General features: G+C 41.9%; 1 long non-coding RNA gene across 1 annotated transcript in view; it reads left to right on the forward strand.

Moving 5' to 3' along the window:
- LOC128052173 (uncharacterized) overlaps nt 1-15,208 on the forward strand; it is a 56,538-nt gene that overhangs the window by 19,588 nt on the left and 21,742 nt on the right. The window lies entirely within an intron of this gene.

Raw genomic sequence — 15,208 nt, forward strand, 5'->3', positions numbered from 1 at the left:
TGCTGGGGCTTTTCCCAAGTGGCCATGCTTAAATCTGGCTTCCATCCATTTTGGGGGAGCAAGGCAAAAGTAAAATGATAGAACAAAGCAAGAGACACCAAGAAGAATTTGTGTTATCATGGCAACACCAAATTGTCTCACCTCAGCAAAACCTGGAGTCTTAGAGATTCCTTGAAGAGAGAAATGGAAACATACCTCCCTCTGTTGTTCTGATTAGGATCTATAGCAAAAGGTGGTCATTAGAAATTCCATTAACTTGAAGGAAAAAAACAAACACAGTTGTTACTATTTTTCTTTTTGTCTTTACAAGGGAAATTTAATCACATCCAATAAATTTACTTATTTTTGTTTTCTTCATTCCACTTCTCAATCCCTGCCCTGCCTTCTGCCTGGCTCTCTTAAGAAACCTGGGAGGTCCTGCCTATGGCAGAAAATTCACAGGATAGAAAGAGGAATGGAAAGGTGCCTTGTAAATCTAATATTTCCTCAAATCAAGGTCCACTTCAGGGGGAGATTCAGTGGAAGAATTACTAGAAATGTTGCAGCAAGGATTATTTAGAAACTGAAGGTGAAAACAGGAACTGTTTATCAGTAGGTCAAATTCTCTTCCCATTTCCTTTGACTCTGATATGAATTGGCTTCAGTTTGTCTTTTTCCACTGACAGTTTTGATACCTTGTCAGATAAAGTAGCTATTACATTAGAATCTTTATTTTCTTAATCACTGAAATATCTCTGGAAGGAAAAGGTGCTGGCCATTTAAATCATTCTATAAATACCTGTCATGTATCTAGACCTGGCAGTGTACTTAGGTTTACAATCACAGCAGCAAACTGTGCCTTTTTGTGTGGTTACCAAGATTTTTGGTGGGCTGTGTTTCTCTTTCCAAATACCTCCTTGTTAATTAAAAAAAAAAAAAAGGAAAACAACTTCCTGGAGGTACAGTGGAAGTGTTTGATTGATTGAATTGGACTGAATAAGAGACTGTGAAGGTTTGTGGCATGACCCTTGAACAACTCAGGGGTTCAGGGTGCCAATGTTCCAACCCTGTGCAGTCAAAAATCTGCATATAACTTTTGATTCCATGAAAACTTGGCTACTAATAGCCTGCTGTTGACCAGAAGACTTACTGATAACTTAGTCAAGTAGCACATACTTTGCATGTTAAATGTATTATATACTTATTCACAAAATAAAGTAAATCAGGAAAAAGAAAATGTTATTAAGGAAACTGTAAGGGAGAGAAATTACATTTACAGTACTATACTGTTTTTATCCATACTGTATATTTACATTGTCTATTTATAAGATGAATGGTCTGTTAATAACCTATGTCAATACTGTCTTATATGATAGAAAACACGGTAGATGTTATATGTATTATTAACACTATCATGACCCCATGGACTATAGAGTCCATGGAATTCTCCAGGCCAGAATACTGAAAGGTAACCTTTCCCTTCTCCACAGGATCTTCCTGACCCAGGGATTGAACCCAGGTCTCCTGCATCACAGGCAAATTCTTTACCAGTTGAGCCACAAGGGAAGCCCCAGAATACTGAAGTGGGTAGCCTGTCCCTTCTTCAGTGGATCTTCCTGACCCAGGAATCGAACTGGGGTCTCCTACATTGCAGGCGGATTCTTTACCAACTGAGCTATCAGGGAAACGCCTTTCATATGATCGGAAACATTGTAGATGTTATATGTATTACTAACACTAGCATCAAAAGTAAGAAGATAATATACAGAGAAATATATATGTATTTATAAGTGTAATAATTCATGCATTGATAATGAAGAAACGGCAGTATGATTGCTCTGTGGTAGCCTAGTATAATCAATACAATTGCTTCACTCACAGTAGCCCAGTGTATACACTACTGAATGAATCATTATAAAACCTTTATGGCATACAGTATTAGCCATATTCATACTGGATATTGTATTGTATTAGAAACATTGTTACATTTAAAAACAACACTTAACTGTGATGATAGGCTGATATGCAGTTTCTCCAGTTACTAGAGAGAGGGGCATAGCGTATGGTAATGAAATTCTTTGAAAGCAAAGTTATAACAGTAAGGAAACTAACACATGATTGATTTTCTATTAAATATCACCCACTTTTATGCTAGTATACTATAGACTAGTATCTACATATGTTTATACTATAGACCTGTATCTACATATGTGTCATGCGTTCACGACCTACATTTTTCTTAATTTTTTGTATATCTAGGCTTTGCAGTTTGCCTGCATGTTTTTCAAGTTGTCACAAGTGTCCAAAATTTTTTCCAATGTATTTATTGAAAAAACCTCTATGTAAGTAGATTTGTGCATTTCCTACCAATATGTTCAAGGATCACACGTAGGTGGACTGCCAAATTCCACCTTCTCAGCTTTCTCTGTTGTACACATTACTCTTGTTGAGAAACTTCTGGTATCTTTCCTTCCAAAGGCTAACCTCCTTAGAAGGCACACTTGGGCTTCTTCCCCTACCTGTCCCTGTGACCTCATCACCCCCTCTTCCCCGGAAGCCCCTGCTATGGTCATGCATTTTGTCAGGGCTTATTTTTGTCTTTGGTTGCTAGTGTCATGGGAGACAGAGTCTATGAAATATTAGCCTTTATATGCATGTTGTCATATTCAATAAGGTTGAGGATCACAAAACATTACTTTGTTTGCTGTATAATTTTTCCCTTCTGTAGTGATTTTAACCTTCTAAGGTTTTGTATAGTCTGTTCAACCGTGTTGACATTCCTGTAATGTTTGGGATCCCAGCCATGGAGCCCACACTGGCAGGCTTCTATGCATACACACGTGAGAATGATCTGTCCCCAGCCTCTACTGACTGTACCCTCTGTAACCTACTGAAATTCCTACTGGAATTAGAGCTGAGATGCCAAAAGCTTGAAGCCTTCAATAAGTTCTGTCCTTTGAAGCATGGACCTCTCATAGATGTGAAGCTTTGTACCAGAATCCTTGTATAACTTGGCAATGTAAAGTCTGGGACTGGACACAAACACTTATCTTGTGCTAAAGTTGCTTCGTGGAAAGAAGTCAACAGTGGGGTTCCACTGTGTGTAATTTAACCACTGAAAGTGATCTGTGGTACTTGTTCATTGATAGAAATTATGCAGAACAGTTGCCATTCTTAAGGGATGAACCCTGATGGGTGGGTTCTAGGGGTCCACAGCCCTCCCATACATGCAGCCTGGAGGTGCTCCTGTTGTGGGTAGCAAACACTGGTTTCTGGGTCCCAGGAGCCCATAGCCCTCCTCACTCACAGAACTGCTTGCTGCTCACAGGTCTCCATTAGTTCCAAGAAGTGAGTTGGGGGGGCTGTTCCACCAGCATCTTGCATGTTCTCATGGAGTTCAGGGGTGCCCAGCAATGCGAAATACTGAGGTGCCCATGTTCAGGAAGGGAACGAAGAATAGCCTGTGTCAAAGTGACGTGGAATTTCAGAGCAGGAAGAGACCTTCCTGTCCTGCTGTAATGAGGAACACACACACAAAAGTGGCATTCTCAAAAATTCTTGCTCTTTCCCAGGCTCCGCAGGACCTTTGAGTTCAGGAATGCTGGATGTTCGATAATTCCAATATGAACCCTGCAGCCCCTCCATAAAATTCTAAATTGCTTGGGTATGTTCCATTAATAAGTAGCTGAGTCAGTAACAAGTGGGAGTCTGTACGTTCGCGTGTGTGTGTATGTGTATGAGTTAGAAGGATTTCTGGCCACTATTGGTGATACTGTCCAAACTGAAAGTACTAAAGCAAAATGGCTGTCTGAGGAGGCCTTATAAATAGCTGTGAAAAGAAGAGAAGTGAAAAGTAAAGGAGAAAAGGAAAGATATAAGCATCTGAATGCAGAGTTACAAAGAACAGCAAGAAGAGATAAGAAAGCCTTCTTCAGCGATCAATGCAAAGAAATAGAGGAAAACAACAGAATGGGAAAGACTAGAGATCTCTTCGAGGAAATTAGAGATACCAAGGGAACATTTCATGCAAAGATGGGCTCGATAAAGGACAGAAATGGTATGGACCTAACAAAAGCAGAAGATATTAAGAAGAGGTGGCAAGAATACACAGAAGAACTGTACAAAAAAGGTCTTCACAACCCAGATAATCATGATGGTGTGATCACTCACCTAGAGCCAGACATCCTGGAATGTGAAGTCAGGTGGGCCTTAGAAAGCATCACTATGAACAAAGCTAGTGGAGGTGATGGAATTCCAGTTAAGCTATTTCAAATCCTGAAAGATGATGCTGTGAAAGTGCTGCACTCAATATGCCAACAAATTTGGAAAACTCAGCAGTGGCCACAGGACTGGAAAAGGTCCATTTTCATCCCAATCCCAAAGAAAGGCAATGCCAAAGAATGCTCAAACTACCACACAATTGCACTCATCTCACACGCTAGTAAAGCAATGCTCAAAATTCTCCAAGCCAGGCTTCAGCAATACATGAACCGTGAACTTCCTGATGTTCAAGCTGGTTTAAGGAAAGGCAGACAAACCAGAGATCAAATTGTCAACATCCACTGGATCATGGAAAAAGCAAGAGAGTTCCAGAAAAACATCTATTTCTGCTTGATTGACTATGTCAAAGCCTTTGACTGTGTGGATCACAATAAACTGTGGAAAATTCTGAGAGAGATGGGAATACCAGACCACCTGACCTGCCTCTTGAGAAACCTACATGCAGGTCAGGAAGCAACAGTTAGAACTGGACATGGAACAACAGACTGGTTCCAAATAGGGAAAAGAGTACGTCAAGGCTGTATATTGTCACCCTGCTTATTTAACTTCCGTGTGGAGTACATCATGAGAAACGCTGGGCTGGAAGAAGCACAAGCTGGAATCAAGATTGCTGGGAGAAATATCAATAACCTCAGATATGCAGATGACACCACCCTTATGGCAGAAAGTGAAGAGGAACTAAAAAGCCTCTTGATGAACGTGAAAGTGGAGAGGAAAATGTTGGCTCAAAGCTCAAAATTTAGAAAATGAAGATCATGGCATCCGGTCCCATCACTTCATGGGAAACAGATGGGGAAAGAGTGGAAACAGTGTCAGACTTTATTTTTGGGGGCTCCACAATCACTGCAGATGGTGACTGCAGCCATGAAATTAAAAGACACTTACTCCTTGGAAGAAAAGTTATGACCAACCTAGATAGCATGTTGAAAAGCAGAGACATTACTTTGCCAACAAAGGTCCGTCTAGTCAAGGCTATGGTTTTTCCTGTGGTCATGTATGGATGTGAGAGTTGGACTAGGAAGAAAGCTGAGTGCCAAAGAATTGATGCTTTTGAAGTGTGGTGTTGGAGAAGACTCTTGAGACTTCTTGGACTGCAAGGAGATCCAACCAGTCCATTCTGAAGGAGATCAGTCCTGGGATTTCTTTGGAAGGAATGATGCTGAAGCTGAAACTCCAGTACTTTGGCCACCTCATGCGAAGACTTGACTCATTGGAAAGAACTCTGGTGCTGGGAGGGATTAGGGGCAGGAGGAGAAGGGGACGACAGAGGATGAGAGGGCTGGATGGCATCACGGACTCGATGGACATGCGTTTGAGTGAACTCCGGGAGTTGATGATGGACAGGGAGGCCTGGCGTGCTGCGATTCATGGGGTCGCAAAGAGTCGGACACGACTGAGTGACTGAACTGAACTGAACCTCTTTGCTTATGGGGAGCAGGGAGTGACTCTGGTTACTTTGTTTAAGAAAGAATGAATATATTTTACAGCCTGTTGTAAAATATATTTTGTTTGGCTTGGGGCTTGTTTGACTCAGGGAAGCTTTGTAACTGTTTCCATTTTCATCGCTTTGATGTGACACGACCTGTGCTGGCATTTGGATTCAAAACCTGGAGTTGGATTCTAGGCTCTGCTGCTCAGGAGCTCTGTGTCCTTGAATAAACTTCTGAACTCCTTCTGGGCCTAACTTATTCAGCTGGGGGAAGGAGACAGTTTCTGCCCTCCCTATCTCTTAGAGCATTTCATCTGGCTCCAAAACACAAAGTGCTTATGAAGGAGGGGAAGGGAGAAGTACTAATAAATTTGCCTACGGACTTTTGGGATTTTCCTGGGAAGGAAGGAACCAAAATCTCAACCCTTTCTTAGTCATTTCAGGCTATAGAAACCTTTAGGGTGGGCTAAGTAATCTATAGGAGTATGAAAAGCCCTCTGTAAAAGCACTCAGGGTAGAAAGAGGTGTTGGATGTGAGCCAAGGTGCTGGATGTTGCCTTGTTCCAAAAGCAAAGGGTTTGGCCTGGAGCAAATGGCCCAGCTGGGTCAATCTAGAAAGATGGCCGTTGCGAGCCCAAGTCACATTTGGCATGTGGAGCCCTTAGCCAAGATAACTCTGAGTAGGGAACCCTCCTTTTTATCTGAAGGTCCATATTGCTCTGCTTGGTGGAAGAGGAGTGTTCGTTAAAACTGAGTGCTATCAGTTTTCCTCTCTAATAAGAAATATCTTAAAACATTCCTTCTCTATCTTGAAATGAAAGTCATAGATGATAGCATCAGTTCAGTTCAGTTCAGTCACTCAGTCGTGTCCGACTCTTTGCGACCCCATGAATCGCAGCACGCCAGGCCTCCCTGTCCATCACCAACTCCCAGAGTTCACTCAGACTCATGTCCATCGAGTCCGTGATGCCATCCAGCCCTCTCATCCTCTGTCGTCCCCTTCTCCTCCTGCCCCTAATCCCTCCCAGCATCAGAGTCCTTTCCAATGAGTCATGTCTTTGCATGAGGTGGCCAAAGTACTGGAGTTTCAGCTTTAGCATCATTCCTTCCAAAGAAATCCCAGGACTGATCTCCTTCAGAATGGACTGGTTGGATCTCCTTGCAGTCCAAGAAGTCTCAAGAGTCTTCTCCAACACCACAGTTCAAAAGCATTAATTCTTTGGTGCTCAGCTTTCTTCCCAGTCCAACTCTCACATCCATACATGACCACAGGAAATACCATAGCCTTGACTAGACAGACCTTAGTCAGCATATACACACTTATAATCTGCAAAAAATAATCATCATAATATCCTAAGTATAATATAAAGAAAAAATGGACACCAATTTGTAATAAAGCAGTATGGCCAAACTATACCAGAAGATGCAATACAAAGTCAGATATTATATGTGTGGAATCTTTGTGAGCAAAGTGGCCATATACACCAACTGGTACAGGTACAGTGGGTTAAAGACTGCCATATTACAAGTGGCTTTGCTCTCAGTGATATGATTTTCTGAAATAGTGATGCACAACTGGTGATGTTCCAAACACACCCAATAATTTTCTGTTTACTGGACATGATAGCTGCATTCCTGGAGATTTCAGTATAAGTTAAAACCTTGCCAAGACCTTGTGTGCTTATACATAAAACAGAATCTAAGCTCCGATAATTATAAACAAGGGAGAAAACTTTTATGGTTGGTGGAGTATTTTTGGGTGTTTGCATCATGTAGGTCATAGTTCTTGATGAGTAAGAGGTATTACCTGCTTTGCAGGATGTCTAGAATCCCTGGCCCTGCCCACTAAAAGCTGGTAACATAACTTCAGTCATTGTGACAACCAAAATGTGCCCTTCTAATTTTAAGATACCCTCTGGAGGTCATGCCATTCTTATTGAGAAGCACTAGGGTAGAGGTCTAGCTTACCTTCACTGTTCTAGAGACAATTGGAAGTGACCAGGCTTTCCAGTGAAGGCACTGATAGCCAATGGAAGACTTTACTGCACTTCATGGGACCCCAGGTCTATTAGCTTAAGCTGCCATAACAAAGTACCCCAAACTGGGTGGCCTAAATAACAGAAATTTGTTTCTCAAAGTCCTAGAAGCTGGGCAGGCCAAGATAAAGCTGCCTGCTGATTTAGCGCCTCTCTTCCTGGCTTACCTTCTCTGTGTCCTCACATGGCAGGGGGAGGGCTCGTTGGGCCATGTCAGTCTTCGCTGCAGCACATAGGCTCTCCAGTTGGGCACACAGGCTTAGTTGCTGCATGGCATGTGGAATGTTAGCTCCCCTACCGGGATTGAACCCACATCCCTTGCAAGGTGGGTTCTTAACTACTGGACCACCAGGAAAGTCCTTCTCTTTCTCTTCTTACAAGGACCCTAGTGCCATCGTGGCGGCTCCACCCTCATGACCAAATTTAAACTTGATTATCTGCAAAGATCTTACCTCCTGGGCTTCAGTGTATGAAGTTTGGGGTGATGCAAATAAGAAGTCCATAGCACCAGGTTTCCAGCCTTTGTTTTATAAAACGAGCATCTTCTGTTGGAAGCTGTTATGGTCTTCTGGGGTCAAAGGAGACACTGGAGTTCTGGTTCTAGGGGTTACCTAGGAGCAAGCCGGATGAACAGACCCCTTGTTTATGAGGAAATGCCTGGGAAGTTCTTAGATCCACTGGAGTGGGCAGGTACTGGAAAGAGAATGTAGACATTCTGCTCTTCTGGACACCTGGAGTCCCAATCAACTCATGTTTAAGGGCCTGAACTTGGGAGTTAGATCTGAGTTTTAATCCTGTTTCAGTCATCTGGTAACTGTGTGACCCTGGACAAAGTACTTAGCAGCCTGAGTCTCAGCATAAAAATGGGCATAGACCTGTCTTGAAGGTTGGTGGTGAAGAGTAATGAGATCTTCTAGTAAAAAGCTTTGCAGGATTTCAGGCACATAGCATCCATTAATCTGTATTGCTGCTTATGGTCATGCAGTCATCCTTTGAGGACTTCTTTTTGTGTGGAAAAGCATTCATCACAGCTGAGGTTGCATAGAACAGGATGAGGTAGAGCTCCATTTCTATAGAAAAAGTGATGGGAATCTTTCTTGAAAGTAATTTAGGGGGTAAGCAAGGCAACTCTGGTTCATATTGCATGGAATGTTTGAAATATGAAAGCAAGCATCTTCCCTCTTACCCTTAATACATAAGGAAATTTCTGCTTAATGCTTCATGCTGAATCCCAAGGGACTACCCAGAACATTATGATCATTTATACAATAATCTTTGTACTGTTGGAGGTATATGCAGTGGCTGCCTTGGAATTACAGGTTTGCCATCTCATGTTGACTTGTCCCTAGCTAAGCAGAGTTAGAACCAATTACTACTCTGGAAAAGGCCTAGGACAGAAATTCACGGGATTCTTCCTTATCAATACTGTTTCCCTTCAAAGTGAATATTAATGTGTGCTTGTGTTGGTGCAAAACAAACAGCCAGGTCCTCTCATGCACACACATTTCCCTGGGACAAATCACTGAGAAAAACTGTTGGGATGTATTTTATGAAAACATTTTGCTAGCTCAGAAATTCTTAAAGAGATCCAGCTTTCTTATGGAAAACAGCCCAGGATTCTTAGAGAAAACACTGAAGGTTGGAGAAGTGTTCTTTTCCTTTATCAGTGTTGTTTTGCCAAAGAAGAGGCTGTGACTGTCTTCTTCACTGAAGAGTGAAAGGAAGTTTTGATCGTATGCTTCCATCAGGCCACAGACCCTTTTTCAAATTCATTTTTCTTTATAACATTAAGTCAAGTCCTTTTCTTATAACTCTCTTGTTTCATAAAGACTTTAAGACAGTTAAAAAATGAGAATAGGTTTTCCCTGGTGGTCCAGTGGTTAAGAGTCCACCTGCCAATGGAGGAGACGTGGGTTTGATCCTTGGTCTGAGAAAGATCCCACGTGCAGCGGAGCAACTGAGCCCATGCACAGCAGCTACTAAGCCCCTGAGCTGCGTACTGAAGCCTGTGTGCCTAGAGCCTGTCCTCTGCAGCAAGCAAAGCCGCCACGATGAGAAGCCCGCGCACTGCAGCGAAGAACAGCCTCCAGCTGCTGCAACTAGAGAAAGCCCACACACAGCAACAAAGACCCAGTAGAGCCAAAAATAACTAAAAAAGGTAAGAATATAAAATATAATGAGGACTAAGGACAACGAGAAAGAAAGCAAAGTTCAGTGTAGAATATGTGTGCCTGTGGGGTGAAAATTTGGCTCTGGGCATCCCAGCAACCAGAGCAAAGAGGAAAGTCTAATTTGGTTACATGATTTTTTTAAAAAGTTTCTTAGAAGCTCAATTATCCCTGGCACTGAGAACAGAATTAAGTGTTCTCAGAGGTACAAATAAAGAGGATATTTTGAGCTCTGGTGATCAATTTCCTCAAATGCCCTCAGTGACTGCCACTGAATTATATGGGACTGCTTTATAGAACATCCCTCATGGCTGGCATTTTGCCACAGTATACTTCTAGAAAGGAAAAGAAAGAGTCTTCAGGCAATTCTCCATTTATACTATGTATTTGCAAATGAACTTTTGCAAAATATTGAGCAGCAAAGAGTTGGAGGTCATCTTGGATGAGTAACTGAAAGGCAGTTTTTTGCAGATAGGAAAGTGCAGAGACACAGACTTCAGAGAGCTGGGCCAGAGATGACATTCTTTTATAAATATAAAAAGGAAACCCAAAGGTATGGGAGCCAGAAGAGAAGCCTGTCTACTTTTGCATGTTGAAGGGCAACTACATCAGAGAAGATGTAGATAATTTGGGGGAAGGAAAAAAAATGAGTGATAATTTTATTACCTTAAGATAACTGCTATTAAGCAGTTTTGCATGTCCCCCCTTCCCCATCCACCCCATCCACCATGGTTAATGTTAACAAAATCAGAATTTGCATATAGTTTTATATCATTTTTTTAAATTTGAGTGGCATAAAATAAGTGATTGTATTTTATATTACTGGAGAATGTTGGGGGCTCTGATATGATTCCTACCATGGTTCCAGGCCTTCCATGAAGTGTCATATATCCACATGCTGTGAGAAAATACCACTTTGGGAAAATTAGGAAAAGAGGCTATTTAAATGGATTGGTGGTCAGTAAAGAGACCAGAGTGATACTATTTGGGAGATTTTTTCCTCTTTTAAAGTAGCTCTCCTGACAGTCCCATTTCTTATGGTCAAGAATTTTTCTATTTTTTTTTGAAGGAGGGGCAATTCATTCTTGATTATAGAGTTAGTGGTGTTTACATTTAAACTAGTCCCCATATACAAACACTTCCCAGTAATGTATTGCTCATTTTGTTCAATTTTGTGTTTCTCCGTCCCAGAAACAAACTGTTTCTGATGCCTGAAAACAATCGCAATGCACTGGACTCATATCTTGAATGACCTCTAGGTTCAGATATTTCGTTGTTGACCTTGTATAGATTTCCTTATCCCTTTATGGTAAGGCTTTGAAATGTGCCACTTTTTTCCTCTGCAACTCTGAATCGCCTTCTGTTCCAGGAAGGGATACATAAATGCATTTTCTTACATTGAGGTAGTTTTCTGCTAGCCAGATGCTGTGGTTGGATTTTACCTTCTCCCCGAACCAGAGTGTGACTGTCAAGTGAGGAGGCTAAGCTTTTTTCTTCCTATCAAATGTGGCTTATAGAAATCAGACCCAGTGTAGGGTGGTTGCTTTGTTCTCTGACAGCCTTAAAAAGTCAGGGCAGGAATCTACCAGTCGATTGTCTCAGACAATCCCTTTTGTACTAAAAGATGATTTCTTCTGAGGAAATTTAACCAAATGTGACTTGAACCTTCTAAATTCTTCCTTTCCCAATAAATGAATTTAAGTATCTGAAAAGACATAATAAAATTAGAACCTTTCAATTGACATAATTAAGTGGCAGGAGTTAATGAGAGGATGTATTTGGCCGGCAGTTAGTTATGAATTCTCTGCCATTACCAGGATTCAGTTAATGAGAGGAAACAATCAATACATGTTTGAAATTTTTTCTTCTCTCTAACACTGAAAATTTGATAAGCTGCTAGTTTTGAATATTTCAAGTCTTATGAGAGAAAAAACCGTTCAGTTTTCTTTCTTAACACAAGAGGGAATGGATTTCTGTGCTTCTAGCATAGGAGGTAGACGGTCCCCAGGTGGTATGTTTACTGCTCATATTTCTGTTTCAGAAATGTAAATGTGGTCCAGGGGCTCCATCATAGAAAAGGTCCATTTCCTGACAGATTGGTTCAGAATTTAACTGCAAAGTGAATTCTGTTTTCTCCTGAGCTTCTGTTCTAAACCAGAAAAACACTGCCTTGCTAGACTTGACAAATGAATTGAAAGCGTTTGATGGGAGTTTCATATTGTTACCAGGTCCCTGAAATTCTGAGAACATTGATGAAATTTACCTGTTGACCATAATTCTCTTCTTTCCTTTGGAGCCTCAGGTTATACTGTTTCTGAGACTTCTCTGGGTCCTTCTTTGGATTCTAAGAATGTCCGTGTGTTCATGGCTTCTAAAACTTCTTCATTCTTCCTTTTGTTTGGATATCTGAAAGGACCTCAGTGCAGCTTGGCTTCAGTGTCAGCTGACCCCTCTGTTCACTCAGCTGCACAGAGCCTCACAGGACTGTTTCTTCTTTCCCTCTCACTCCCATCCGATCTCCACCTTTCCTCTCCTTCCCCTCCAGCCCTGCTCCTCCCCCGTCTATCCCGCAATCCGCCCTTCCTCTCATAATTTTTTGTTTTTTATTTTGATTCATTAAAAAAATATTGAAAAGCACTGAACATCATATAACAACTTATTTCCAACATGTAAAACTTCTAATTAACATTTCAAACTCCAAATGAAACAAAGTCCTTTTTGATGCCTTGGTGTCATATTCTTTCTTGCCCTTCCTAGGGATATCTTATCAAGTGTGTATCTCATGAGGCCACAGGCTCATCTGATGGCTCTTCTTTGTCTGCATAGCTGTGTCAACTGGAGCTTCACAGAAGGTCATCCTGTTGATTTGTGGGTTATTAGTTTATTATATGTAGATGGGGGTGGTGGGTAGCCCAGAAGCAAATTTAAGAAACATCCATTGTCATCCAGAAAGTATGGGAAAGCAAGCAGATTGAGGGGCCCCTGGGGATACATTCATGAGGAAGAATCAACTGTAAGAGACTTGAACAGGTGTAGCAGGTCCTTTGAAGGCATAGGAGACGCTCTTGCTGGAGTTCTTTGTGTCTCTTCTCCCATCTGTACAAACACCTAGATCCTTGGTGACTGTCCACCTTTTACCTTTTCTTTCTAGGAAGCCTGACTTGAGTCTTCACCATTCCTGATCTCATTCTTCATTACTCTCTTGGCTTTTTATGGATTCTGATGTCCACGTTTCTAACACTGACCTTGTGGGTGTTTCCTGATTCCATGGTTGTGTGATGGTTTGGCCTTGATACTCTTAAATCTGTCCCCAAGCTCTGGTTAATTTAGTTGAAGAAACTTAGCAATGGGCTCTGATACAGTTCCCCATCCTAGCCCACCAGAGCATGCCAGGAGACAGGTATTTGCTGGTAATCCACCTAAGACTTGACTTTATCCTGAGATCTTCACACCTTTCTTCCATTACTGCCAACTTTCAAGTCTTTAGGGAAAGTGGGGACCCAGTAAGCAAGGCACTCAAACCCAGCAGTGTCAGGGAGCCTGGAGCCCAAGCTAAGGCTTGGCGTACTGAGACAGGTCTTGGATGTTGAAACTGACTAGAGTTTCAAAGTTCCTTTCTGGGTCTCCTCTTTGTGGTGTGTCTGGGACCTGAAACTTCTGGGGTTGTTACCAGTCATGTGGAGACACACAGACAACGCTGGGCTGGTGTGGGGTGGATCAGTTCAGTCAGTTCAGCCACTCAGTCATGTCCAATTTGTTGCAGCCCCATGGACAGCAGCGCGCCAGGCTTCCCTGTCCATCACCATCTCCCAGAGCCTGCTCAAACTCATGCCCATCGAGCCGGTGATGCCATCCAACCATCTCGTCCTGTTGCCCCCTTCTCCTCCTGCCTTCAATCTTGCCCAGCTTCAGAGTCTTTTCCAATGAGTCAGTTCTTCACATCAGATGGCCAGAATATTGGAGCTTCAGCATCAGGACTGATTTCCTTTAAGGTGCTCTCTCACTCACTCTGCCACCTTCATTATATGTGTACTGGTCACTTCAAAGGCTATTTTGTGAGCTTGTTGCTGTGTTTCTCTAACCCTCTCTTCTTCCTCCAGCTTCTTTCCATTAATTTTTCCCTTCTCTTTTTGCCCTGACTTATGGGTTCTGCTTGACCCTTTCTCTCCTGCCATATCTGGTTAACTTGTCCTCTCGCCTGGTGAGTTGTAGGAGCATATAAATGGGGAAATGGACAATATTGATCAGCCCAGTATAAAGCCTGCCAAAATGTTCATCATCCTTTCTCACTTTCATCAAATACCAGGGAAATAATACTGTGTGTAATAGACTCCAACAAGCATCTGAATTCAGGTCTCACGCTGTAGTTTGTATTTACTGTGAAGAAATTTTTTTAATGTTGCGTCTATGAAAAAGATAATGGTACTCAAGAACAACCCTCTTTAATTTACATGTACTATTTTTAGTGGTCTTTGGTCTTACATCCCCCTCGTGATTAAACTTGTGGTCCAGGAGGAAGAATGATTGATTGACTTTTTCTCTGTGCTGTTATTCCATCTCTATTTAAGGTGGAGTTACAGTGTTGGAAGACCCTCATAACTGTCCCTTTTTCATGCTTTTTAAGAAAAAGAAATCAAATAACAGAAAACCTCAGCCAACACAAAATGAAACTTTCCTTATCCTCCTAGAGATTAGAATATGTTCAAGATTCAAATTACCAGCCAGACCTCTCAGTGAGCTTTTCTTCCTGGTAGCTGCAAAAATATTGGGTCCAAAAACACTGGGGAATCTGGCTGTCTGGATTCTAATGCTAGTTCCAGCATTTATTTCTCTGGGAGGAACAGAGAGAAATCATCTAACCCCTCTGAACTTCAGTTTTCTTATGTGTAAGATAGGAGTTGATGAAACAAGCTTATCTTTAAGATGTTGTAATAGCAGAAGTGGGTGACAGGTGCTTAGCAAAGAGGCTGGTATAGTGTCAGCACTCAGGTGTGACTGACTCACCTCTGCTACCGCTTCTTTACCTGCCCCCACCCCCACCTCCTACAGTGAGTGGTTCTGTCATGGGGCTGCCTGGGATTAATCTTGGATCCCCATTCTTTCTGTGTCATCAGGGTTAAAACCTTCCACTTTCTAAGGTTGTTTCTGTATCTGGGAATCATTGATAGTGGAGACAATGAGGATGACATACTCAACTTCAAGTTTTAATACAGTACCTGGAACATAATAAATGTTCACTCATTGTGATAATAATATGGTTATGGGTATTCTTTCAAGGATTGCAGTCTTAGATCCCTCTGAAGTTCTAGGGTTCT

This window comes from Budorcas taxicolor, chromosome 8 (assembly GCF_023091745.1).
Source record: "Budorcas taxicolor isolate Tak-1 chromosome 8, Takin1.1, whole genome shotgun sequence".
In the NCBI taxonomy this organism is placed as follows: Eukaryota; Metazoa; Chordata; class Mammalia; order Artiodactyla; family Bovidae; genus Budorcas; species Budorcas taxicolor.